The sequence below is a fragment of the Brienomyrus brachyistius genome, chromosome 2 (genome assembly GCF_023856365.1).
Source record: "Brienomyrus brachyistius isolate T26 chromosome 2, BBRACH_0.4, whole genome shotgun sequence".
Lineage (NCBI taxonomy): Eukaryota > Metazoa > Chordata > Actinopteri > Osteoglossiformes > Mormyridae > Brienomyrus > Brienomyrus brachyistius.
The window spans coordinates 34,704,900-34,730,909 of NC_064534.1; the positions used below are offsets into that span (position 1 = coordinate 34,704,900).

General features: G+C 44.3%; 1 protein-coding gene, 11 non-coding genes and 3 pseudogenes across 12 annotated transcripts in view; 14 read left to right on the plus strand and 1 right to left on the minus strand.

Moving 5' to 3' along the window:
• Positions 1-26,010, minus strand: part of LOC125715668 (uncharacterized) — a 416,660-nt gene that overhangs the window by 295,187 nt on the left and 95,463 nt on the right. The gene's annotated exons all lie outside the window — the stretch shown is intronic.
• LOC125731622 (5S ribosomal RNA) lies at positions 1,006-1,124 on the plus strand (annotated as a pseudogene).
• LOC125734129 (5S ribosomal RNA) lies at positions 2,204-2,322 on the plus strand. Its single transcript, XR_007393453.1, has one exon. It is a non-coding gene; the product is annotated as a 5S ribosomal RNA (ribosomal RNA).
• LOC125731485 (5S ribosomal RNA) lies at positions 3,396-3,514 on the plus strand (annotated as a pseudogene).
• On the plus strand, positions 4,594-4,712 carry LOC125734130 (5S ribosomal RNA). Its single transcript, XR_007393454.1, has one exon. It is a non-coding gene; the product is annotated as a 5S ribosomal RNA (ribosomal RNA).
• Positions 5,789-5,907, plus strand: LOC125736153 (5S ribosomal RNA). Its single transcript, XR_007395435.1, has one exon. It is a non-coding gene; the product is annotated as a 5S ribosomal RNA (ribosomal RNA).
• LOC125731319 (5S ribosomal RNA) lies at positions 6,981-7,099 on the plus strand. The gene has a single exon (XR_007391604.1). It is a non-coding gene; the product is annotated as a 5S ribosomal RNA (ribosomal RNA).
• On the plus strand, positions 8,177-8,295 carry LOC125734118 (5S ribosomal RNA). The gene has a single exon (XR_007393443.1). It is a non-coding gene; the product is annotated as a 5S ribosomal RNA (ribosomal RNA).
• On the plus strand, positions 9,372-9,490 carry LOC125734431 (5S ribosomal RNA). Its single transcript, XR_007393743.1, has one exon. It is a non-coding gene; the product is annotated as a 5S ribosomal RNA (ribosomal RNA).
• Positions 10,568-10,686, plus strand: LOC125731601 (5S ribosomal RNA; annotated as a pseudogene).
• On the plus strand, positions 11,764-11,882 carry LOC125728976 (5S ribosomal RNA). Its single transcript, XR_007389538.1, has one exon. It is a non-coding gene; the product is annotated as a 5S ribosomal RNA (ribosomal RNA).
• On the plus strand, positions 12,958-13,076 carry LOC125733790 (5S ribosomal RNA). Its single transcript, XR_007393126.1, has one exon. It is a non-coding gene; the product is annotated as a 5S ribosomal RNA (ribosomal RNA).
• On the plus strand, positions 14,157-14,275 carry LOC125734450 (5S ribosomal RNA). The gene has a single exon (XR_007393761.1). It is a non-coding gene; the product is annotated as a 5S ribosomal RNA (ribosomal RNA).
• Positions 15,353-15,471, plus strand: LOC125737212 (5S ribosomal RNA). The gene has a single exon (XR_007396479.1). It is a non-coding gene; the product is annotated as a 5S ribosomal RNA (ribosomal RNA).
• Positions 16,548-16,666, plus strand: LOC125734634 (5S ribosomal RNA). Its single transcript, XR_007393937.1, has one exon. It is a non-coding gene; the product is annotated as a 5S ribosomal RNA (ribosomal RNA).

Below are 26,010 nucleotides of genomic sequence, written 5' to 3' on the forward strand. Positions count from 1 at the left end.
CGTTTTACTATTTTATATACATATTTTTTTTTTCTCATTCATAAAGGCAGCTTTTACACACCGTTTTACTCTAAATACTGCCTGGTAATTCTAGGTGCTGTAAGCTGTTCGTGCATTTATTCCACCAGGGCGCGATCTTCTCACAAACTTGAAGACTGTCACTCCCCATTCACGTTTTACAACTTATTGTTAATGATAAAGAGACAGCTTTTTACACACAGTTTTAAACAAAGTACTGATATTATTCCTCTTCAACTGACCGCTTTGTTTTCTATGCAAAAAGCACTTCGCCACAGAAGACTCGATATTATTGGCATAGCAAGTTCTGCTCTTCTCCTTTCAAAACTTGCTAAAAGCTGTATTTAAAAGAACAGATTGGCCAGGGTAATTCACACCCTTTAATGCCAGCTTAATGTTTAGGTTAGTGGGAATCACAGAGGAATTAGGGATGGAAACTTCTTTGCTGGTGGTAGAAGCGGTCTGGTGAATTTTTAGAGAGAAGAGGACGTCGATGTTTAAATGTAGAAAATTGTTCTGGCTGCAGCCTGCAGTATGGACTTGTTGGTGTGTGTAGCTCCCAGTGTTCTGACAGCGCGACGTTTTGGGGAAGCATGTGATTCAACAGCTACCAGTGGGCTTCGTGCGGCGGAGATTTTGTGGCTGTTAGCGGAGTTGATAACAGAGGGTCGTTAAGAGAAGCCTGCATGCAGTAGGCAAAGGAATAATGTTTGCTGGCGGTGGACGTGCGGCGATTAACCTGTGCGGTAGTGAAAAGGAGTTAAAGAGAAGGAAGTGTGCGGATGCGGAAAGAATGGAATAATTGTGGTAGGCTGCCGGCTGAGTAGTTTGGTGAATGTTTGGTGTGGGTCCGGCGCTGCCGATTGGATGATGGGGCTGCAGTGTGAGTCAGATAAAAAAAAAAAAAACATTAGTAGGATCCAATGGGACCAACTGGCATGTATAGGCGCGTGTAATGCAAAAGGGCTGTTTTTGGTAGCGTCTCTCGCTTATGGCCATGCCTGCCTGAACACGCCCGATCTCATCCGATCTCGGAAGCCAATCAGGGTAGGGTCTGGCTAGTACTTGGATGGGAGACCTCCTGGAAATACCAGGTGCTGTAAGTCTTTCTCACTTTTAATTTATACAGGGGGCACTCCACTTCACGATTAATTTAAATCGATCACTCCCCTTACGTTTTACTATTTTATATATATATATTTTTTCTTTCATTCATAAAGGCAGCTTTTACACACCGTTTTACTCTAAATACTGCCTGGTAATTATAGCTGCTGTAAGCTGTTCGTGCCTTTATTCCACCAGGGCGCGATCTTCTCACAGACTTGAAGACTGTCACTCCCCATTCACGTTTTACAACTTATTGTTAATGATAAAGAGACAGCTTTTTACACACAGTTTTAAACAAAGTACTAATATAATTCCTCTTCAACTCACCGCTTTGTTTTCTATGCAAAAACCACTTCACCACAAAAGACTCGATATTATTGGCATAGCAAGGTCTGCTCTTCTCCTCCTTTCAAAACTTGCTAAAAGCTGTATTTAAAAGAGCAGGTTGGCCATGGTAATTCACACACTTCAATGCCAGCTTAATGTTTAGGTTAGTGGGAATCACAGAGGAATTAGGGATGGAAACTTCTTTGCTGGTGGTAGAAGCGGTCTGGTGAATTTTTAGAGAGAAGAGGCCGTCGATGTTTGAATGTAGAAAATTGTTCTGGCTGCAGCCTGCAGTATGGACTTGTTGGTGTGTGTAGCTCCCAGTGTTCTGACAGCGCGACGTTTTGGGGAAGCATGTGATTCAGCAGCTACCAGTGGGCTTCGTGCGGCGGAGATTTTGTGGCTGTTAGCTGAGTTGATAGCAGTGGGTCGTTAAGAGAAGCCTGCATGCGGTAGGCAAATGAGTAATGTTTGCCGGCGGGGGACGTGCGGCGATTAACCTGTGAGGTAGTGAAAAGGACTTAAAGAGAAGGAAGTGTGCGGATGCGGAAAGAATGGAATAATTGTGGTAGGCTGCCGGCTGAGTAGTTTGGTGAATGTTTGGTGTGGGTCCGGCGCTGCCGATTGGATGCTGGGGCTGCAGTGTGAGTCAGATAAAAAAAAAAAAAAGAACATTAGTAGGATCCAATGGGACCAACTGGCATGTATAGAGGCGTGTAATGCAAAAGGGCTGTTTTTGGTAGCATCTCTCGCTTACGGCCATACCACCCTGAACGCGCCCGATTTCGTCTGATCTCGGAAGCTAAGCAGGGTAGGGTCTGGTTAGTATTTGGATGGGAGACCTCCTGGGAATACCAGGTGCTGTAAGCTTTTCTCACTTTTACTTTATACAGGGGGCGCTCCACTTCACGAATAATTTAAATCTAGCACTCCCCTTCCATTTTACTATTTTATATATATATATTTTTTCTCTCTTTCATAAAGCCAGCTTTTAGAAACCGTTTTACTCTAAATACTTCCTGGTAATTCTAGGTGCTGTAAGCTCTTCGTGCCTTTATTCCACCAGGGCGCGATCTTCTCACAAACTTGAAGACTGTCACTCCCCATTCACGTTTTACAACTTATTGTTAATGATAAAGAGACAGCTTTTTACACACAGTTTTAAACAAAGTACTGATATTATTCCTCTTCAACTGACCGCTTTGTTTTCTATGCAAAAAGCACTTCGCCACAGAAGACTCGATATTATTGGCATAGCAAGTTCTGCTCTTCTCCTTTCAAAACTTGCTAAAAGCTGTATTTAAAAGAACAGATTGGCCGGGGTAATTCACACCCTTTAATGCCAGCTTAATGTTTAGGTTAGTGGGAATCACAGAGGAATTAGGGATGGAAACTTCTTTGCTGGTGGTAGAAGCGGTCTGGTGAATTTTTAGAGAGAAGAGGACGTCGATGTTTAAATGTAGAAAATTGTTCTGGCTGCAGCCTGCAGTATGGACTTGTTGGTGTGTGTAGCTCCCAGTGTTCTGACAGCGCGACGTTTTGGGGAAGCATGTGATTCAACAGCTACCAGTGGGCTTCGTGCGGCGGAGATTTTGTGGCTGTTAGCGGAGTTGATAACAGAGGGTCGTTAAGAGAAGCCTGCATGCAGTAGGCAAAGGAATAATGTTTGCTGGCGGTGGACGTGCGGCGATTAACCTGTGCGGTAGTGAAAAGGAGTTAAAGAGAAGGAAGTGTGCGGATGCGGAAAGAATGGAATAATTGTGGTAGGCTGCCGGCTGAGTAGTTTGGTGAATGTTTGGTGTGGGTCCGGCGCTGCCGATTGGATGATGGGGCTGCAGTGTGAGTCAGATAAAAAAAAAAAAAACATTAGTAGGATCCAATGGGACCAACTGGCATGTATAGGGGCGTGTAATGCAAAAGGGCTGTTTTTGGTAGCGTCTCTCGCTTATGGCCATGCCTGCCTGAACACGCCCGATCTCATCCGATCTCGGAAGCCAATCAGGGTAGGGTCTGGTTAGTACTTGGATGGGAGACCTCCTGGAAATACCAGGTGCTGTAAGTCTTTCTCACTTTTAATTTATACAGGGGGCATTCCACTTCACGATTAATTTAAATCGATCACTCCCCTTACGTTTTACTATTTTATATATATATATTTTTTCTTTCATTCATAAAGGCAGCTTTTACACACCGTTTTACTCTAAATACTGCCTGGTAATTATAGCTGCTGTAAGCTGTTCGTGCCTTTATTCCACCAGGGCGCGATCTTCTCACAGACTTGAAGACTGTCACTCCCCATTCACGTTTTACAACTTATTGTTAATGATAAAGAGACAGCTTTTTACACACAGTTTTAAACAAAGTACTAATATAATTCCTCTTCAACTCACCGCTTTGTTTTCTATGCAAAAACCACTTCACCACAAAAGACTCGATATTATTGGCATAGCAAGGTCTGCTCTTCTCCTCCTTTCAAAACTTGCTAAAAGCTGTATTTAAAAGAGCAGGTTGGCCATGGTAATTCACACCCTTCAATGCCAGCTTAATGTTTAGGTTAGTGGGAATCACAGAGGAATTAGGGATGGAAACTTCTTTGCTGGTGGTAGAAGCGGTCTGGTGAATTTTTAGAGAGAAGAGGCCGTCGATGTTTGAATGTAGAAAATTGTTCTGGCTGCAGCCTGCAGTATGGACTTGTTGGTGTGTGTAGCTCCCAGTGTTCTGACAGCGCGACGTTTTGGGGAAGCATGTGATTCAGCAGCTACCAGTGGGCTTTGTGCGGCGGAGATTTTGTGGCTGTTAGCTGAGTTGATAGCAGTGGGTCGTTAAGAGAAGCCTGCATGCGGTAGGCAAATGAGTAATGTTTGCCGGCGGGGGACGTGCGGCGATTAACCTGTGAGGTAGTGAAAAGGACTTAAAGAGAAGGAAGTGTGCGGATGCGGAAAGAATGGAATAATTGTGGTAGGCTGCCGGCTGAGTAGTTTGGTGAATGTTTGGTGTGGGTCCGGCGCTGCCGATTGGATGGTGGGGCTGCAGTGTGAGTCAGATAAAAAAAAAAAAAAGAACATTAGTAGGATCCAATGGGACCAACTGGCATGTATAGAGGCGTGTAATGCAAAAGGGCTGTTTTTGGTAGCATCTCTCGCTTACGGCCATACCACCCTGAACGCGCCCGATTTCGTCTGATCTCGGAAGCTAAGCAGGGTAGGGTCTGGTTAGTATTTGGATGGGAGACCTCCTGGGAATACCAGGTGCTGTAAGCTTTTCTCACTTTTACTTTATACAGGGGGCGCTCCACTTCACGAATAATTTAAATCTAGCACTCCCCTTCCATTTTACTATTTTATATATATATATTTTTTCTCTCTTTCATAAAGCCAGCTTTTAGAAACCGTTTTACTCTAAATACTTCCTGGTAATTCTAGGTGCTGTAAGCTCTTCGTGCCTTTATTCCACCAGGGCGCGATCTTCTCACAAACTTGAAGACTGACACTCCCCATTCACGTTTTACAACTTATTGTTAATGATAAAGAGACAGCTTTTTACACACAGTTTTAAACAAAGTACTGATATTATTCCTCTTCAACTCACCGCTTTGTTTTCTATGCAAAAACCACTTCGCCACAGAAGACTCGATATTATTGGCATAGCAAGTTCTGCTCTTCTCCTTTCAAAACTTGCTAAAAGCTGTATTTAAAAGAACAGATTGGCCGGGGTAATTCACACCCTTTAATTTCAGCTTAATGTTTAGGTTAGTGGGAATCACAGAGGAATTAGGGATGGAAACTTCTTTGCTGGTGGTAGAAGCGGTCTGGTGAATTTTTAGAGAGAAGAGGCCGTCGATGTTTGAATGTAGAAAATTGTTCTGGCTGCAGCCTGCAGTATGGACTTGTTGGTGTGTGTAGCTCCCAGTGTTCTGACAGCGCAACGTTTTGGGGAAGCATGTGATTCAGCAGCTACCAGTGGGCTTCGTGCGGCGGAGATTTTGTGGCTGTTAGCGGAGTTGATAACAGAGGGTCGTTAAGAGAAGCCTGCATGCAGTAGGCAAAGGAGTAATGTTTGCTGGCGGTGGACGTGCGGCGATTAACCTGTGCGGTAGTGAAAAGGAGTTAAAGAGAAGGAAGTGTGCGGATGCGGAAAGAATGGAATAATTGTGGTAGGCTGCCGGCTGAGTAGTTTGGTGAATGTTTGGTGTGGGTCCGGCGCTGCCGATTGGATGGTGGGGCTGCAGTGTGAGTCAGATTAAAAAAAAAAAAAAAACATTAGTAGGATCCAATGGGACCAACTGGCATGTATAGAGGCGTGTAATGCAAAAGGGCTGTTTTTGGTGGCGTCTCTCGCTTATGGCCGTACCACCCTGAACACGCCCGATCTCGTCTGATCTTGGAAGCTAAGCAGGGTAGGGTCTGGTTAGTACTTCGATGGGTGACCACCTGGGAGTACCAGGTGCTGTAAGCTTTTCTCACTTTTACTTTATACAGGGGGCGCTCCACTTCACGATTAATTTAAATCTAGCACTCCCCTTCCATTTTACTATTTTAAATATATATTTTTTTTCTCTCTTTCATAAAGCCAGCTTTTAGAAACCGTTTTACTCTAAATACTTCCTGGTAATTCTAGGTGCTGTAAGCTGTTCGTGCCTTTATTCCACCAGGGCGCGATATTCTCACAAACATGAAGACTGTCACTCCCCATTCACGTTTTACAACTTATTGTTAATGATAAAGAGACAGCTTTTTACACACAGTGTTAAACAAAGTACTGATATTATTCCTCTTCAACTGACCGCTTTGTTTTCTATGCAAAAACCACTTCGCCACAGAAGACTCGATATTATTGGCATAGCAAGTTCTGCTCTTCTCCTTTCAAAACTTGATGAAAGCTGTATTTAAAAGAACAGATTGGCCGGGGTAATTCACACCCTTTAATGCCAGCTTAATGTTTAGGTTAGTGGGAATCACAGAGGAATTAGGGATGGAAACTTCTTTGCTGGTGGTAGAAGCGGTCTGGTGAATTTTTAGAGAGAAGAGGCCGTCGATGGTTGAATGTAGAAAATTGTTCTGGCTGCAGCCTGCAGTATGGACTTGTTGGTGTGTGTAGCTCCCAGTGTTCTGACAGCGCAACGTTTTGGGGAAGCATGTGATTCAGCAGCTACCAGTGGGCTTCGTGCGGCGGAGATTTTGTGGCTGTTAGCGGAGTTGATAACAGAGGGTCGTTAAGAGAAGCCTGCATGCAGTAGGCAAAGGAGTAATGTTTGCTGGCGGTGGACGTGCGGCGATTAACCTGTGCGGTAGTGAAAAGGAGTTAAAGAGAAGGAAGTGTGCGGATGCGGAAAGAATGGAATAATTGTGGTAGGCTGCCGGCTGAGTAGTTTGGTGAATGTTTGGTGTGGGTCCGGCGCTGCCGATTGGATGGTGGGGCTGCAGTGTGAGTCAGATAAAAAAAAAAAAAACATTAGTAGGATCCAATGGGACCTACTGGCATGTATAGAGGCGTGTAATGCAAAAGGGCTGTTTTTGGTAGCGTCTCTCGCTTATGGCCATGCCAGCCTGAACACGCCCAATCTCATCCGATCTCGGAAGCCAATCAGGGTAGGGTCTGGTTAGTACTTGGATGGGAGACCTCCTGGGAATACCAGGTGCTGTAAGCTTTTCTCACTTTTACTTTATACAGGGGGCGCTCCACTTCACGATTAATTTAAATCTATCACTCCCCTTCCATTTTACTATTTTATATATATATTTTTTTTTCTCTCATTCATAAAGGCAGCTTTTACACACCGTTTTACTCTAAATACTTCCTGGTAATTCTAGGTGCTGTAAGCTGTTCGTGCCTTTATTCCACCAGGGCGCGATCTTCTCACAAACTTGAAGACTGTCACTCCCCATTCACGTTTTACAACTTATTGTTAATGATAAAGAGACAGCTTTTTACACACAGTTTTAAACAAAGTACTGATATTATTCCTCTTCAACTCACCGCTTTGTTTTCTATGCAAAAACCACTTCGCCACAGAAGACTCGATATTATTGGCATAGCAAGTTCTGCTCTTCTCCTTTCAAAACTTGCTAAAAGCTGTATTTAAAAGAACAGATTGGCCGGGGTAATTCACACCCTTCAATGCCAGCTTAATGTTTAGGTTAGTGGGAATCACAGAGGAATTAGGGATGGAAACTTCTTTCCTGGTGGTAGAAGCGGTCTGGTGAATTTTTAGAGAGAAGAGGCCGTCGATGTTTGAATGTAGAAAATTGTTCTGGCTGCAGCCTGCAGTATGGACTTGTTGGTGTGTGTAGCTCCCAGTGTTCTGACAGCGCGACGTTTTGGGGAAGCATGTGATTCAGCAGCTACCAGTGGGCTTCGTGCGGCGGAGATTTTGTGGCTGTTAGTGGAGTTGATAACAGAGGGTCGTTAAGAGAAGCCTGCATGCAGTAGGCAAAGGAGTAAAGTTTGCCGGTGGGGGACGTGCAGCGATTAACCTGTGCGGTAGTGAAAAGGAGTTAAAGAGAAGGAAGTTTGCGGATGCGGAAAGAATGGAATAATTGTGGTAGGCTGCCGGCTGAGTAGTTTGGTGAATGTTTGGTGTGGGTCCGGCGCTGCCGATTGGATGGTGGGGCTGCAGTGTGAGTCAGATAAAAAAAAAAAAAAGAACATTAGTAGGATCCAATGGGACCAACTGGCATGTATAGATGCGTGTAATGCAAAAGGGCTGTTTTTGGCAGCGTCTCTTGCTTATGGCCATACCTCCCTGAACACGCCTGATCTCGTCTGATCTCGGAAGCTAAGCAGGGTAGGGTCTGGTTAGTACTTGGATGGGAGACCACCTGGGAATACCAGGTGCTGTAAGCTTTTCTCACTTTTACTTTATACAGGGGGCGCTCCACTTCACAATTAATTTAAATCTAGCACTCCCCTTCCATTTTACTATTTTATATATATATTTTTTTTCTCTCTTTCATAAAGCCAGCTTTTAGAAACCGTTTTACTCTAAATACTTCCTGGTAATTCTAGGTGCTGTAAGCTGTTCGTGCCTTTATTCCACCAGGGCGCGATCTTCTCACAAACTTGAAGACTGTCACTCCCCATTCACGTTTTACAACTTATTGTTAATGATAAAGAGACAGCTTTTTACACACAGTTTTAAACAAAGTACTGATATTATTCCTCTTCAACTCACCGCTTTGTTTTCTATGCAAAAACCACTTTGCCACAGAAGACTCGATATTATTGGCATAGCAAGTTCTGCTCTTCTCCTTTCAAAACTTGCTAAAAGCTGTATTTAAAAGAACAGATTGGCCGGGGTAATTCACACCCTTCAATGCCAGCTTAATGTTTAGGTTAGTGGGAATCACAGAGGAATTAGGGATGGAAACTTCTTTGCTGGTGGTAGAAGCGGTCTGGTGAATTTTTAGAGAGAAGAGGCCGTCGATGTTTGAATGTAGAAAATTGTTCTGGCTGCAGCCTGCAGTATGGACTTGTTGGTGTGTGTAGCTCCCAGTGTTCTGACAGCGCGACGTTTTAGGGAAGCATGTGATTCAGCAGCTACCAGTGGGCTTCGTGCGGCGGAGATTTTGTGGCTGTTAGCGGAGTTGATAACAGAGGGTCGTTAAGAGAAGCCTGCATGCAGTAGGCAAAGGAGTAATGTTTGCCGGCGGGGGACGTGCGGCGATTAACCTGTGCGGTAGTGAAAAGGAGTTAAAAAGAAGGAAGTGTGCGGATGCGGAAAGAATGGAATAATTGTGGTAGGCTGCCGGCTGAGTAGTTTGGTGAATGTTTGGTGTGGGTCCGGCGCTGCCGATTGGATGGTGGGGCTGCAGTGTGAGTCAGATAAAAAAAAAAAAAAGAACATTAGTAGGATCCAATGGGACCAACTGGCATGTATAGACGCGTGTAATGCAAAAGGGCTGTTTTTGGTAGCGTCTCTCGCTTACGGCCATACCACCCTGAACACGCCTGATCTCATCCGATCTCGGAAGCCAATCAGGGTAGGGTCTGGTTAGTACTTGGATGGGAGACCTCCTGGGAATACCAGGTGCTGTAAGCTTTTCTCACTTTTACTTTATACAGGGGGCACTCCACTTCACGATTAATTTAAATCTATCACTCCCCTTACATTTTACTATTTTATATATTTTTTTTTTTTCTCTCATTCATAAAGGTAGCTTTTAGAAACCGTTTTACTCTAAATACTTCCTGGTAATTCTAGGTGCTGTAAGCTGTTCGTGCCTTTATTCCACCAGGGCGCGATCTTCTCACAAACTTGAAGACTGTCACTCCCCATTCACGTTTTACAACTTATTGTTAATGATAAAGAGACAGATTTTTACACACAGTTTTAAACAAAGTACTGATATTATTCCTCTTCAACTCACCGCTTTGTTTTCTATGCAAAAACCACTTCGCCACAGAATACTCGATATTATTGGCATAGCAAGTTCTGCTCTTCTCCTTTCAAAACTTGCTAAAAGCTGTATTTAAAAGAACAGATTGGCCGGGGTAATTCACACCCTTCAATGCCAGCTTAATGTTTAGGTTAGTGGGAATCACAGAGGAATTAGGGATGGAAACTTCTTTGCTGGTGGTAGAAGCGGTCTGGTGAATTTTTAGAGAGAAGAGGCCGTCGATGTTTGAATGTAGAAAATTGTTCTGGCTGCAGCCTGCAGTATGGACTTGTTGGTGTGTGTAGCTCCCAGTGTTCTGACAGCGCAACGTTTTGGGGAAGCATGTGATTCAGCAGCTACCAGTGGGCTTCGTGCGGCGGAGATTTTGTGGCTGTTAGTGGAGTTGATAACAGAGGGTCGTTAAGAGAAGCCTGCATGCAGTAGGCAAAGGAGTAATGTTTGCCGGCGGAGGACGTGCGGCGATTAACCTGTGCGGTAGTGAAAAGGAGTTAAAAAGAAGGAAGTGTGCGGATGCAGAAAGAATGGAATAATTGTGGTAGGCTGCCGGCTGAGTAGTTTGGTGAATGTTTGGTGTGGGTCCGGCGCTGCCGATTGGATGGTGGGGCTGCAGTGTGAGTCAGATAAAAAAAAAAAAAAAAAACAGGAGTAGGATCCAATGGGACTAACTGGCATGTATAGACGCGTGTAATGCAAAAGGGCTGTTTTTGGTAGCATCTTTCGCTTACGGCCATACCACCCTGAACATGCCTGATCCAGTCTGAACCTTGAAGCTAAGCAGGGTAGGGTCTGGTTAGTACTTGGATGGGAGACTACCTGGGAATACCAGGTGCTGTAAGCTTTTCTCACTTTTACTTTATACAGGGGGCGCTCCACTTCACAATTAATTTAAATCTAGCACTCCCCTTCCATTTTACTATTTTATATATATATTTTTTTTCTCTCTTTCATAAAGCCAGCTTTTAGAAACCGTTTTACTCTAAATACTTCCTGGTAATTCTAGGTGCTGTAAGCTGTTCGTGCCTTTATTCCACCAGGGCGCGATCTTCTCACAAACTTGAAGACTGTCACTCCCCATTCACGTTTTACAACTTATTGTTAATGATAAAGAGACAGCTTTTTACACACAGTTTTAAACAAAGTACTGATATTATTCCTCTTCAACTCACCGCTTTGTTTTCTATGCAAAAACCACTTCGCCACAGAAGACTCGATATTATTGGCATAGCAAGTTCTGCTCTTCTCCTTTCAAAACTTGCTAAAAGCTGTATTTAAAAGAACAGATTGGCCGGGGTAATTCACACCCTTCAATGCCAGCTTAATGTTTAGGTTAGTGGGAATCACAGAGGAATTAGGGATGGAAACTTCTTTGCTGGTGGTAGAAGCGGTCTGGTGAATTTTTAGAGAGAAGAGGCCGTCGATGTTTGAATGTAGAAAATTGTTCTGGCTGCAGCCTGCAGTATGGACTTGTTGGTGTGTGTAGCTCCCAGTGTTCTGACAGCGCAACGTTTTGGGGAAGCATGTGATTCAGCAGCTACCAGTGGGCTTCGTGCGGCGGAGATTTTGTGGCTGTTAGTGGAGATGATAACAGAGGGTCGTTAAGAGAAGCCTGCATGCAGTAGGCAAAGGAGTAATGTTTGCCGGCGGGGGACGTGCGGCGATTAACCTGTGCGGTAGTGAAAAGGAGTTAAAAAGAAGGAAGTGTGCGGATGCGGAAAGAATGGAATAATTGTGGTAGGCTGCCGGCTGAGTAGTTTGGTGAATGTTTGGTGTGGGTCCGGCGCTGCCGATTGGATGGTGGGGCTGCAGTGTGAGTCAGATAAAAAAAAAAAAAAAGAACATTAGTAGGATCCAATGGGACCAACTGACATGTATAGATGCGTGTAATGCAAAAGGGCTGTTTTTGGCAGCGTCTCTCACTTACGGCCATACCACCCTGAACACGCCTGATCTCGTCTGATCTTGGAAGCTAAGCAGCGTAGGGTCTGGTTAGTACTTGGATGGGAGACCACCTGGGAATACCAGGTGCTGTAAGCTTTTCTCACTTTTACTTTATACAGGGGGCGCTCCACTTCACAATTAATTTAAATCTAGCACTCCCCTTCCATTTTACTATTTTATATATATATTTTTTTTCTCTCTTTCATAAAGCCAGCTTTTAGAAACCGTTTTACTCTAAATACTTCCTGGTAATTCTAGGTGCTGTAAGCTGTTCGTGCCTTTATTCCACCAGGGCGCGATCTTCTCACAAACTTGAAGACTGTCACTCCCCATTCACGTTTTACAACTTATTGTTAATGATAAAGAGACAGCTTTTTACACACAGTTTTAAACAAAGTACTGATATTATTCCTCTTCAACTCACCGCTTTGTTTTCTATGCAAAAACCACTTCGCCACAGAAGACTCGATATTATTGGCATAGCAAGTTCTGCTCTTCTCCTTTCAAAACTTGCTAAAAGCTGTATTTAAAAGAACAGATTGGCCGGGGTAATTCACACCCTTCAATGCCAGCTTAATGTTTAGGTTAGTGGGAATCACAGAGGAATTAGGGATGGAAACTTCTTTGCTGGTGGTAGAAGCGGTCTGGTGAATTTTTAGAGAGAAGAGGCCGTCGATGTTTGAATGTAGAAAATTGTTCTGGCTGCAGCCTGCAGTATGGACTTGTTGGTGTGTGTAGCTCCCAGTGTTCTGACAGCGCGACGTTTTGGGGAAGCATGTGATTCAGCAGCTACCAGTGGGCTTCGTGCGGCGGAGATTTTGTGGCTGTTAGCGGAGTTGATAACAGAGGGTCGTTAAGAGAAGCCTGCATGCAGTAGGCAAAGGAGTAATGTTTGCCGGCGGGGGACGTGCGGCGATTAACCTGTGCGGTAGTGAAAAGGAGTTAAAAAGAAGGAAGTGTGCGGATGCGGAAAGAATGGAATAATTGTGGTAGGCTGCCGGCTGAGTAGTTTGGTGAATGTTTGGTGTGGGTCCGGCGCTGCCGATTGGATGGTGGGGCTGCAGTGTGAGTCAGATAAAAAAAAAAAAAGAACATTAGTAGGATCCAATGGGACCAACTGGCATGTATAGAGGCGTGTAATGCAAAAGGGCTGTTTTTGGTAGCATCTCTCGCTTACAGCCATACCACCCTGAACACGCCCGATCTCGTCTGATCTCGGAAGCCAAGCAGGGTAGGGTCTGGTTAGTACTTGGATGGGAGACCTCCTGGGAATGCCAGGTGCTGTAAGCTTTTCTCACTTTTACTTTATACAGGGGGCGCTCCACTTCACGATTAATTTAAATCTATCACTCCCCTTACATTTTACTGTTTTATATATATATATATTTTTTTCTCTCATTCATAAAGGCAGCTTTTACACACCGTTTTACTCTAAATACTTCCTGGTAATTCTAGGTGCTGTAAGCTGTTCGTGCCTTTATTCCACCAGGGCGCGATCTTCTCACAAACTTGAAAACTGTCACTCCCCATTCACGTTTTACAACTTATTGTTAATGATAAAGAGACAGCTTTTTACACACAGTTTTAAACAAAGTACTGATATTATTCCTCTTCAACTGACCGCTTTGTTTTCAATGCAAAAACCACTTCGCCACAGAAGACTCGATATTATTGGCATAGCAAGTTCTGCTCTTCTCCTTTCAAAACTTGCTAAAAGCTGTATTTAAAAGAACAAATTGGCCGGGGTAATTCACACCCTTCAATGCCAGCTTAATGTTTAGGTTAGTGGGAATCACAGAGGAATTAGGGATGGAAACTTCTTTGCTGGTGGTAGAAGCGGTCTGGTGAATTTTTAGAGAGAAGAGGCCGTCGATGTTTGAATGTAGAAAATTGTTCTGGCTGCAGCCTGCAGTATGGACTTGTTGGTGTGTGTAGCTCCCAGTGTTCTGACAGCGCGACGTTTTGGGGAAGTATGTGATTCAGCAGCTACCAGTGGGCTTCGTGCGGCGGAGATTTTGTGGCTGTTAGTGGAGTTGATAACAGAGGGTCGTTAAGAGAAGCCTGCATGCAGTAGGCAAAGGAGTAATGTTTGCCGGCGGGGGACGTGCGGCGATTAACCTGTGCGGTAGTGAAAAGGAGTTAAAGAGAAGGAAGTGTGCGGATGCGGAAAGAATGGAATAATTGTGGTAGGCTGCCGGCTGAGTAGTTTGGTGAATGTTTGGTGTGGGTCCGGCGCTGCCGATTAGATGGTGGGGCTGCAGTGTGAGTCAGATAAAATAAAAAAAAAAGAACATTAGTAGGATCCAATGGGACCAACTGGCATGTATAGACGCGTGTAATGCAAAAGGGCTGTTTTTGGTAGCGTCTCTCGCTTACGGCCATACCACCCTGGACACGCCTGATCTCATCCGATCTCGGAAGCCAATCAGGGTAGGGTCTGGTTAGTACTTGGATGGGAGACCTCCTGGGAATACCAGGTGCTGTAAGCTTTTCTCACTTTTACTTTATACAGGGGGCACTCCACTTCACGATTAATTTAAATCTATCACTCCCCTTACATTTTACTATTTTATATATATTTTTTTTTTCTCTCATTCATAAAGGCAGCTTTTAGAAACCGTTTTACTCTAAATACTTCCTGGTAATTCTAGGTGCTGTAAGCTGTTCGTGCCTTTATTCCACCAGGGCGCGATCTTCTCACAAACTTGAAGACTGTCACTCCCCATTCACGTTTTACAACTTATTGTTAATGATAAAGAGACAGCTTTTTACACACAGTTTTAAACAAAGTACTGATATTATTCCTCTTCAACTGACCGCTTTGTTTTCTATGCAAAAACCACTTCGCCACAGAAGACTCGATATTATTGGCATAGCAAGTTCTGCTCTTCTCCTTTCAAAACTTGCTAAAAGCTGTATTTAAAAGAACAGATTGGCCGGGGTAATTCACACCCTTCAATGCCAGCTTAATGTTTAGGTTAGTGGGAATCACAGAGGAATTAGGGATGGAAACTTCTTTGCTGGTGGTAGAAGCGGTCTGGTGAATTTTTAGAGAGAAGAGGCCGTCGATGTTTGAATGTAGAAAATTGTTCTGGCTGCAGCCTGCAGTATGGACTTGTTGGTGTGTGTAGCTCCCAGTGTTCTGACAGCGCGACGTTTTGGGGAAGTATGTGATTCAGCAGCTACCAGTGGGCTTCGTGCGGCGGAGATTTTGTGGCTGTTAGTGGAGTTGATAACAGAGGGTCGTTAAGAGAAGCCTGCATGCAGTAGGCAAAGGAGTAATGTTTGCCGGCGGGGGACGTGCGGCGATTAACCTGTGCGGTAGTGAAAAGGAGTTAAAGAGAAGGAAGTGTGCGGATGCGGAAAGAATGGAATAATTGTGGTAGGCTGCCGGCTGAGTAGTTTGGTGAATGTTTGGTGTGGGTCCGGCGCTGCCGATTAGATGGTGGGGCTGCAGTGTGAGTCAGATAAAATAAAAAAAAAAGAACATTAGTAGGATCCAATGGGACCAACTGGCATGTATAGACGCGTGTAATGCAAAAGGGCTGTTTTTGGTAGCGTCTCTCGCTTACGGCCGTACCACCCTGGACACGCCTGATCTCATCCGATCTCGGAAGCCAATCAGGGTAGGGTCTGGTTAGTACTTGGATAGGAGACCTCCTGGGAATACCAGGTGCTGTAAGCTTTTCTCACTTTTACTTTATACAGGGGGCGCTCCACTTCACAATTAATTTAAATCTAGCACTCCCCTTCCATTTTACTATTTTATATATATATTTTTTTTCTCTCTTTCATAAAGCCAGCTTTTAGAAACCGTTTTACTCTAAATACTTCCTGGTAATTCTAGGTGCTGTAAGCTGTTCGTGCCTTTATTCCACCAGGGCGCGATCTTCTCACAAACTTGAAGACTGTCACTCCCCATTCACGTTTTACAACTTATTGTTAATGATAAAGAGACAGCTTTTTACACACAGTTTTAAACAAAGTACTGATATTATTCCTCTTCAACTCACCGCTTTGTTTTCTATGCAAAAACCACTTCGCCACAGAAGACTCGATATTATTGGCATAGCAAGTTCTGCTCTTCTCCTTTCAAAACTTGCTAAAAGCTGTATTTAAAAGAACAGATTGGCCGGGGTAATTCACACCCTTCAATGCCAGCTTAATGTTTAGGTTAGTGGGAATCACAGAGGAATTAGGGATGGAAACTTCTTTGCTGGTGGTAGAAGCGGTCTGGTGAATTTTTAGAGAGAAGAGGCCGTCGATGTTTGAATGTAGAAAATTGTTCTGGCTGCAGCCTGCAGTATGGACTTGTTGGTGTGTGTAGCTCCCAGTGTTCTGACAGCGCGATGTTTTGGGGAAGCATGTGATTCAGCAGCTACCAGTGGGCTTCGTGCGGCGGAGATTTTGTGGCTGTTAGCGGAGTTGATAACAGAGGGTCGTTAAGAGAAGCCTGCATGCAGTAGGCAAAGGAGTAATGTTTGCCGGCGGGGGACGTGCGGCGATTAACCTGTGCGGTAGTGAAAAGGAGTTAAAAAGAAGGAAGTGTGCGGATGCGGAAAGAATGGAATAATTGTGGTAGGCTGCCGGCTGAGTAGTTTGGTGAATGTTTGGTGTGGGTCCGGCGCTGCCGATTGGATGGTGGGGCTGCAGTGTGAGTCAGATAAAAAAAAAAAAAAGAACATTAGTAGGATCCAATGGGACCAACTGGCATGTATAGATGCGTGTAATGCAAAAGGGCTGTTTTTGGCAGCGTCTCTTGCTTATGGCCATACCACCCTGAACACGCCTGATCTTGTCTGATCTCAGAAGCTAAGCAGGGTAGGGTCTGGTTAGTACTTGGATGGGAGACCACCTGGGAATACCAGGTGCTGTAAGCTTTTCTCACTTTTACTTTATACAGGGGGCGCTCCACTTCACAATTAATTTAAATCTAGCACTCCCCTTCCATTTTACTATTTTATATATATATTTTTTTTCTCTCTTTCATAAAGCCAGCTTTTAGAAACCGTTTTACTCTAAATACTTCCTGGTAATTCTAGGTGCTGTAAGCTGTTCGTGCCTTTATTCCACCAGGGCGCGATCTTCTCACAAACTTGAAGACTGTCACTCCCCATTCACGTTTTACAACTTATTGTTAATGATAAAGAGACAGCTTTTTACACACAGTTTTAAACAAAGTACTGATATTATTCCTCTTCAACTCACCGCTTTGTTTTCTATGCAAAAACCACTTCGCCACAGAAGACTCGATATTATTGGCATAGCAAGTTCTGCTCTTCTCCTTTCAAAACTTGCTAAAAGCTGTATTTAAAAGAACAGATTGGCCGGGGTAATTCACACCCTTCAATGCCAGCTTAATGTTTAGGTTAGTGGGAATCACAGAGGAATTAGGGATGGAAACTTCTTTGCTGGTGGTAGAAGCGGTCTGGTGAATTTTTAGAGAGAAGAGGCCGTCGATGTTTGAATGTAGAAAATTGTTCTGGCTGCAGCCTGCAGTATGGACTTGTTGGTGTGTGTAGCTCCCAGTGTTCTGACAGCGCGACGTTTTGGGGAAGCATGTGATTCAGCAGCTACCAGTGGGCTTCGTGCGGCGGAGATTTTGTGGCTGTTAGCGGAGTTGATAACAGAGGGTCGTTAAGAGAAGCCTGCATGCAGTAGGCAAAGGAGTAATGTTTGCCGGCGGGGGACGTGCGGCGATTAACCTGTGCGGTAGTGAAAAGGAGTTAAAAAGAAGGAAGTGTGCAGATGCGGAAAGAATGGAATAATTGTGGTAGGCTGCCGGCTGAGTAGTTTGGTGAATGTTTGGTGTGGGTCCGGCGCTGCCGATTGGATGGTGGGGCTGCAGTGTGAGTCAGATAAAAAAAAAAAAAGAACATTAGTAGGATCCAATGGGACCAACTGGCATGTATAGAGGCGATATATATATTAGGTGGTACCTTGGGCGGAGCTTAATTCTCCGCTTCTGACGTCATAAGAGGAAGTAGCGTATCCTTGATTCTGATTGGTCGAGAGTTTATGCCCATATATGGTATCAATACATGCTTATGCCACGTTTTGCCGATAGGGGGCGATATGGTTTTGGGAGATTGCCGTTATGCCCATATATGGTATCAATACATGCTTATGCCACGTGTTGCCGATAGGGGGGTTTGGGAGATTAAACTTTAATAGAATAAAAATACATTACATGTATTTTATTAATGTGCTTTTTGTATTACGTTTTTAAAGAATAATAAAACATAGAGCAGGATGAAGGCAAGCTAGCGCATACACGTTCAGCGGGGGCGTCCGTCCGGCCGCGGGTTGTTAGTAAGCGCCGCGGCGTATTTTAAAAGAAAGTACCCAAATGTTTTAAAGAAGAAAGCCCCAAAAGAAGGAAAACTTTAGTGTTATTTTAAAAGAAAGGCAGGGTGAATTTAAACAAACATGCCTGAAAGAAGCAGCAGAAGAGCAAATTTAAACAAGCGAAACCAACAAACATACACCCCGTCGTTTTAAAAGAAGCGAGCACTCATTACATTTAACCAACACGAAAGACTTTATTTATATTTACCAGGTTGGAGAAAGCATGCAAGCGGCAAACTTTTAGAAGAAATAGGACGAAACGATCCCGGAGCTCCGACACATGCGACTACTCTGTTTGAACAACGCGGGGCGGAATGGCCGATCGATAGTCCGGCGTTTGGCGCATGCGCACCCACGCCGCCTCCCCTTTCAAAATGGTGACGCCGGCGGAGCGCCTGTTTTAGCAAATAAAACACCTATAGCCGTAATGTTTTTAAGGAATGAAGCACTTTTCTGCCAATGTGAATAATAAAGTAAAGCGGTCTGAGCATTTTCGACAGCAATAATCAAAGAATAACGCGGTTAATTCTTGTTTAAGCGAGCGCATGCGCGTAGAGCACACAGCATTTCCTTTATTGAGCTAGCTCGTTGCGTCAAGCAACTGTCAAATGGCGAACAATTGTCGCTGGACCAAGAATTCATGCATCTACCTTTGCAATGCAACTACCTTTTTTTCGGGTCGACAGGCAATACTTGGCAATACCGTTAAGCAGGGGTTAGCTCATCAGAACAGCAGGATGTTGTGTAGGAACGGCTGAAACTTAGGCAGCAACAAATTCTTTCGTTATAGCGTTATTTTAAATTTGTATGGGTGTGATATATGCCATTTATGCAATGAGGTGGAATTAAACAACAGGGTATCCGACTGGTTCCACAAACAGCCGCACCACTAATGTGTTAAACAAAGAATAAAAAACCATTAATTACACATGCTTACGTATAAAATATATAAAAGTTTAAGGAATAAAGAACACGACAAACAGCCGCACCACTAAACAAGGAATAAAAAACGATCATTACCACAAATTATGATATTTAAGTATAAAAATAAATAAGTTGAGGACTAAAGCAGTCGACAAACTACCCCGTAAACAAGGATTAATTAATAAAATTATTTCAATGTGGCTAAAGTAGACGTAGGCGATTATTTAATAGGGGGGCAAAAGCACATTTTAAAAATTGGCAATAACTCGAACGGCGGTAAAGACGGGTCGCTAGCGCCACCCTGTGTCCACCGCATGTGGCCCCCACAGCGGGGAAGGGGCGGTCCAGCCCCCCCCCCAAAAAAAAAAAAAGTTTCCCCTATATTAAGGGCGACGCTGTCGACCAAAAATACAGAAGAACTTGAAACGTTATCGACGATCAGCTCACGACGCCAAAGATGGAAATGACAAACTGGAGGTATGTTAAATTTCTTTCGCCATACTTTAAAATTGTTTGAATTGTCGCTATTGTGAAAACATTTGCGATTACTTTTGACCAAGAATTTTCCACGGTGTCAAGCCCGAGTAAGCCCCGTGAAGCAGAGGATTGGAATAGCGGTAAGTTAATATCAATGATAAGCACATCAATGGATTTACTGTTTTAAAAAATTGTGGAAAGACTGAAAGTTTTATGTTCACTGTCGCAGATAAGGACGCCGACCTGTTAAGCACGCCGACGGTTATTTTCAGAGATAATCGTGAAGGGACTGTCCACGGACAACATAAGCGGAAAAGAACGGAGAGTTTTAACGGTACGTGGAACAATACCCGCATCGTGGATTTTTGTGTATGAAATGCTTAAAGACTGATTTTTGTCCTTCTCTTCCCCCCAAGACACTGCCGATGATGAATTGTTGATCGCTGCGGCTGAAAAAATTGAAGCGGGTCTAGCGACGGCAGAAACTTCAACCGGCGGCGCACAGAGCAAACCTGAAGAACAGTTGGAATCTACGCCGCCGGGTACTCCTACTACAGGGGTTGTGACCCCGGACCAAGGGTTCCCAGCAAGCGGTGATCCAGCTACCACATCCCGGGCCTTATCGGGACCCCTGCAGAGGACGCAAGATTGGGATATTGACCAATTAACACCTTGGCAGTGGCCGGTTGCAAGCTCCCTGGACGGCGCTGTATCCCGGACCGGGAGGCTGAAGGGGCTCAAGGTAGCTTTTTTCCTTTTTCAGGATCAAATGTGTGATTTTTTGGCGGATTTGTCTGATCAGATATAAAGAATAAGCACAGACATGGCAGAAAACTGGAGGCAGTGGAGTTTTGACGGGGGTCGAAGCATGCATATAAATGATGACGACGATGGTGAAACGCCGCTGAACCCCGATCTGCTTCGGCTGATTGATGAACTGAATGACGGACCACCGGCTGAAATTAACCCCTACATGCTCGCCTTAATAAATGATTTAAATGAGAATGGTGCTCATGAAGCTGTTGAGGATATGGACTATGTTAATATGGGTGACGCTATAGACAATGTAGACGGGTGGCTACCAAATGCTCATGTGTCTATGAATGTGGAAATGGCTGACGACCACGCGGCTGACAGCGGACCAGACAACGATGTGCAAATGCTTGACGCTGATGACGGATCGGCCATGTACGCTGAACTGCATCAGATGATTGCTGAACTGAATGGTGAGCATCCGGGTGAATTTAACCCCATTTTACAAAACTTCTTAAATGATTTAAATGATGATGAAGATGGAGCGGCGGGGGACCCTGAAATTATGGACGTTGATAATGGGGAACAACAACAACATGGTGGGGGTGCAGCTGATGGTGATGTTAATGTAATACGCAGGCCACAGTTTAACAACACCGAAATAAGGCAACGCTTTCATTTTGACGGAATTGAGCATGATGACATAGTAGATGTCTACAGGTCTGTTATACAGACATTCCAAAATTTGGTAGACAGAGTTAACGCTTTAGCGGGGCCTGGGGATATCATACAGGTGGAACTGCAGGGGGATTCAATAACCAATAACACAGCTATACATGTTCGAGGGGAGATTGATCTAAATGATCTGCTGTCGATGGTAGACAATCTTTCACAGAGTAGTGCCGAGGTTTTTAGCGATGAAACACTGGAGCTGGTCGTGCAGATTATTCATAATCGAAATGGTGGTGCGGCCAAACGACAGAAATTAACAAAGCTTTTAAAATCAGAAATTTTGCAAAAGAAGCTCAGGTGCCTTATTGTTTCTGAAAACTCTGGCAATAATCTGTGCTTTGCTTACTGTGTAGTCCGTCTCTTAAACCCTGACATGTCACATGAGATTGCTGAGATAGAAGCTAAACGTTTGCAGGAATCAGTCGGTCTAACTGTGGCCGACATGGTTTCATTCTCAAACATAGCAGAGTTTGAGCGAATGATAGGGGTCAAAATTGTGGTGTGGTACCGCTGTGACAAGTCTGACATTTTTAAGAAATTTCAGACGAACCCCGAACCTCGTAATAAAACAATCTTTCTGTACCTTCAAGATCAGCATTATTTCGGTATAAAAAGCTTGAGTGCGTTTTTTGGTGAATCATACGTCTGTGATTACTGTTATGCCTCATACAGTGTTAAAGCACACCACAAATGTGAGTATTACTGTAACGTGTGTCTCAGCCCCGAATGCCATAAGCACAGCAGACAGTACATACATTGTGATGACTGTGGGTCGTTCTGTCGATCGCGGTATTGCTTCGAGCAGCACAAAATCGCAAAACAGCAACCAGGCGGGGGCAGTGTACACAGCTTATGTGACACTGTCAAGTATTGTGACAAGTGTTGCCGATGGTACCCCGTCACTAAAAATAATCGAAAGGCTCATAAGTGTAAACCAAATACCAGATGCGCTTTTTGTAAGGAGGACTTGACCCCTGACTGTGCGCATCAGTGTTTTATCGAGCCAGTAAAGACTGAGGACTTGACAGACCGCTATCTACTTTGAATGTAGACAAGATGAGGGGACGCACATTGCTAATTACATCTGCTGCATCGACTTTGCGGGCAATTGTTGGACCGCTAAGGGGGATGGTTGTGTGGCAGAATTTTTCAAAAAGTACCGCAACCGTAAATACAAGGGGTACACATTCATAGCGCACAACTCTAAAGGCTATGACAGTTACCTGCTCATGAAATATTTAGTTGAAAATGGAGTCACTCCCCACATTATCACACAGGGCAGCAAACTGCTCTGTGTGACAGACGAGGACTTTAGCCAAAGATACATTGACTCCCTCTGCTTTCTGCCCATGAAGCTGAGCGCATTCCCAGCCGCTTTGGGTTTTGAGAGCGAAAAGAAGGGCTATTTCCCACATTTTTGGAACACCGTAGAAAATCAAACTTATGTCGGACCCTACCCGCCAACAGAGGCATACGGGTTGCAAACCATGATGGAGAAGGAAAAGAGAGAGTTTATGGAGTGGTACGGTACTGTTGCGGGAGAGGTGTTTGACTTTAGAAAAGAAATGGCAGAGTACTGTAAAAATGATGTTGTCATCTTGAGAGAGGGCTGTCTCAGGTTCAGGGGTGAGATTATAAACAGTTGTAATCTAGACCCCTTTCAATGTGTCACCATTGCCTCAGTGTGCATGAAGCAGTTTTGCATGAGTTTTTTGCCTGAAAATACCGTCGCTCTAACCACTCCAGATAATTACATCAAGCGACAAAAGGCATACTCCACGCCATCTATCCAGTGGCTGGAATACATCGCACATAGCGAAAAACTAGAGATACAACACGCGCTCTGTAGAGGGGAGGTGAAAATGGGTCCCTACTACCTCGACGGCTATGCCGAAATCGACGGGGTTCGTACGGCGTACGAATTTGCTGGGTGTTTTTTTCACGGGTGCCCAGAATGCTTTGATTCTAACACACTTAACCCCGTAACAAAACTTCGTTTTGGGGACATGCATCAGCAGTTTCAGGATAAAATATTTGCCCTTAAACACACGTACAACCTCAATGTACATGTTATTTGGGAACACCAGTGGGACAAAATGAAGGCTGAAAATGCAAGTGTACAGGCGTTCATGAGGGAATTTGACTTTCCAGAGCGCATCGACCCTCGGGACGCTCTGTTTGGCGGCAGAACTAACGCCTTGCAATTGCACTACAAAGCAGAGGGCGACGAGCGTATAGATTACTACGACTTCACGAGCCTTTATCCCTCTGTCAACAAGTTTAAGGAGTACCCGGTAGGACACCCCGTGGTCATTTACCGCGATTTTGACAGTGTGGAAAACTATTTTGGGTTGATCAAAGCCAAGGTTTACCCACCGAGAGGTCTTTACCTGCCGGTTCTGCCTTACAGGGCCGGTGGTAAACTCATGTTCACACTTTGCAGAACATGCTGTGAAACTGAGACGCAGGGGGTCTGCAATCATACAGATGAGCAGAGAGCTCTGATCGGTACGTGATGCAGTATCGAAATCAACAGGGCTGTTGAAAAGGGCTACAAAATTGCCAAGATTTACGAGGTCTGGCATTTCCCCGACAGGACAGACACACTCTTTGCTGATTATATTAACACCCATTTAAAGGGAAAACAGGAGGCTTCGGGCTATCCCTCTTGGGTAAAGAGTGCTGAGGATAAAGAGAGATACATTCAGACCTACTTTGAGAAGGAGGGCATCCGCTTGAACCCCGAAAACATCGGTGTGAACAAAGTAAAACGCCAAATTTCCAAATTGTTTTTAAACAGTCTTTGGGGAAAATTTGGTCAGAGGATAAATCAGGCAAGTACGACGCTCATCAAAGACCCCGATGAGTTTCTCATGTTCGTTTTTTCAAAGCTGGTCAATGTGTCTCACTTTTCCTTTTTGAATGACAACGTGGCAATGGTACAATGGCGGAACATAAAAGGGTTCCCTAACACGCCGCGGCACGTCAACACGTTTATTGCGGCGTTCACTACCGCGTATGCGAGGCTCGAGCTGTACAACCTCATGGATCGCTTGGGGCGGCGTACGCTGTACCATGATACAGACTCTGTCATTTTTGTCAGCAAGCCGGGGGACTGGATGCCACCTTTGGGTGACTTTCTCGGTGAGCTGACAAGCGAGTTGGAACCAGATGACCACATTGTGGAATTTGTATCAGGGGGTCCCAAAACTTATGGGAACAGAACCGCAAAAAGTAAAACAAACTTGAAAGTTAAGGGCATAACGCTGCACAACACCAATTCGAAGGTTGTCAACATCGCATCCCTCACAGAGTTAGTTCACGATTTTGTGAGTAACCCACGTGACCCCCCTCGAGAGATCAGGACATCCACGCAGCAAATCTTGAGGGATAAAAGGGGGTTCCTTTTGAAAAATAAGACAGTCAACAAGTGTTTCAAGGTTGTGTACACCAAGCGGCAGCTACTGCCTGACTATTCCACACTGCCTTATGGATTCTAGTGACGGGTTCGACAATAGACTTCAGCACCCATTCTCGTGCATTATATCGGGACCGAGCAACTGTGGCAAGTCTTATTTCATTAAAAGACTGCTTGAGAATGTGGATTGTACATTGTCCAGAGTGCCTGAAAATGTCGTATGGTGCTATTCTTGCTGGCAGCCATTGTATGATGATTTGTTGTGCAAAATAAAAAATATTAAATTTGTGGAAGGAATCCCAGAGTCTCTGTGTGACGACGAACTTTTACCATCAAATAAAATTAATTTGATCATCATTGACGACCTTATGGAAAAAGCCAGCGATAACGGCGAGGTGGAAAAAGCTTTTACCAAGTACACGCATCACAGAAATCTAAGCGTCATATATCTGGTGCAGAATCTTTTCTTCCAAGGTAAGAAGAGCCGGACCATCAATCTCAACGCTAATTATATCGTATTATTTAAAAACCCCCGAGATAAATTACAGACGAGTGTATTGGCAAGGCAGATGTACCCGCGGCATTCAAAATTTTTTCTAGAAGCTTTCGACGACGCTACAAAAGTCCCTTACGGATATCTGTTGGTGGATTTAAAAGCCGTGACACCCGAGGACTGTAGGCTCAGAACAGGAATGCTTCCACCCGAGTGGCCGGCTGCTTACGTGCTCAAGAAAAAATAATAATGTCGGCTCGTATAAAAAGAAACTGGAGTGACCTGAAAGCTTTATTTGACAGTAACGCCAGACAGAGAAAGAAAATTTTAAAGACGGCATCTCCGGGTTTGCTGAACACTCTTTGTGAAATAGCTTTGAACGTGCTGTGCGGCAAGATCCCGCTAACCAAAGCCCAGATTGTACAACTAAAAAAGCAAAAGAGCGGCATTAAACTATTGGCAAACAAACGGACATCGTTTAAAAAAAAGAAGAAGGCTATTATACAGACCGGTGGGGGATTCATTCTACCCCTGCTAAGTGTCGCCATACCGTTTCTCACCAGTCTTTTTCAACGGAGCTAAGTAAATGGAACACGCTAGGAAAATGTATCTAGTTCCTAAGGCACAGCTTGAAAAACTGCATAATGCCACATCTCCTAAAGACACGATAAGACAGACTGCCGAAAGCGAATTGGACATTGCAATACGCAACATTTTATCAAGAACGGATGTTGCTGACCACGAAAAGGTCCGCTTGTACACAGAGGTGCTACAGAGATATTTGACTTTGGCCAGGCAAGGTGATAATGAGCCCTTATCTTTAACACTTCCTCCTGAAGACCCCATAATAGATAATGCTGTGGCGGCACGTGCTACCGTTGCTGGGGATTCCATTATGGATGAAGTCATTAAAAATGTTGCTTCGCGTAACAAGAAAAAGGCTGAATATATAATGGGTAAAATGCATGAAAACTCTGCCGTCACTGCGTGGAATCCGCGCGGGGAGTTTGTTTTTAATGGTACAACTATCTCTGGATCCCACATGCTCGATTTGCTTAAAAACATTACCAACCCGCATA